Below are 1,359 nucleotides of genomic sequence, written 5' to 3' on the forward strand. Positions count from 1 at the left end.
GTCACAGAAACACACAGTACTGCAAACATGCACCCTTGCACTGTGGCATATTTGGTGTCCAGCATTTGTTCTAGGAAATTCACTGTCCACATCTCATGTGCCTGCATAATAACACAGTCATAGCTATACAGCCTGCACTTCCGAAAGTACTAGAGGGTGAACCACTCTTCACTGTGTTGTTCCCGCTTCTGCTGTTACAGAATCAAACCAGTGGACATTTATCTTTCCATTTGTCATCATAAGATCTGGGTTGCCATAAAGTTCCACAGGGCATGGGACACATTTGCCAGTTTCTTTTCATTCTTGTGTCAACGTCTACGTGCCGTACAGGAGGAAGCCCTCATGAGGGCAAGAGTGTATTTTGGACTCACCGTTGAAGACAACTTAAAAGGGAATTTTGTTTATGCCATTTTCCACCTGAGATTTCTGAAGAAACTGCATCAAATTGACCTCAACAGTATGAAAGCAACCAGACGCTATACCACAATACCACCAGTGAATAAACTTGTTGCAGCCAAAGAAGAAAAATAGTAAGCCAAGAAAGTGATTTACAAATGCTTTCATTTACTTAAAAGAATGCAGTGCTCAATGACCATTTACAAAACCCAGAAATCTGATTAACAGTACAGGTATAAAACATGTATTACAAATGCTTTGCCTTGGATTACCAGTCATAAAAAGTAAGGGTTAGTTCTCAGGTAGAAGAAATTATTCTATTCTTACCTGCAGAATTTGGGCAAATAATTAAGTTTTTCTTCTCTTCCCCCTTCAGCTGTCCAACCTCATCTACTTAAACTGCTGCCTCTCTGATGGAAGGAATAATCCCTGACTGTGAAGGCACACTGTACTAATAGCCAGAGACCTGATCAGGACTGTGATCTGTTGGAATGTGCTGCCCAGGGAGGTGGTGGAGTCACCGTCCCTGGAGGTGTTCAAGAGGGGATTGGACGTGGCACTTGGTGCCATGGTTTAGTCATGAGGTCTGTGGTGACAGGTTGGACTCGATGATCTTTGAGGTCTCTTCCAATCTTAGTGATACTGTGACAGAATGCAACCTCAGTCTCCTCTTTGATCTTCCCACCTGGATCTAAGAGGTATGAAATAATGCCTTCATTCCTTAAGTATATCTTCTCATGTTGAAACTTTGAAGGCTTGGACATTTCAAAATATTATTAATTTGTACAATAACAGCCATTATTTCATAAGAAATCTCAAGAAGTGTGAGCATCCTACCAACTTATCAGCATGCTGGTTCAATTGCTCAGCACCTATAATCATGGTTGGCCTGGCAGGGAAAATATTACATCCTGTAAACAAAGTTTATCCTAGCAGTTCTCATAGTTACTGATGACTGAACAG

This window comes from Dryobates pubescens, chromosome 1 (assembly GCF_014839835.1).
Source record: "Dryobates pubescens isolate bDryPub1 chromosome 1, bDryPub1.pri, whole genome shotgun sequence".
Lineage (NCBI taxonomy): Eukaryota > Metazoa > Chordata > Aves > Piciformes > Picidae > Dryobates > Dryobates pubescens.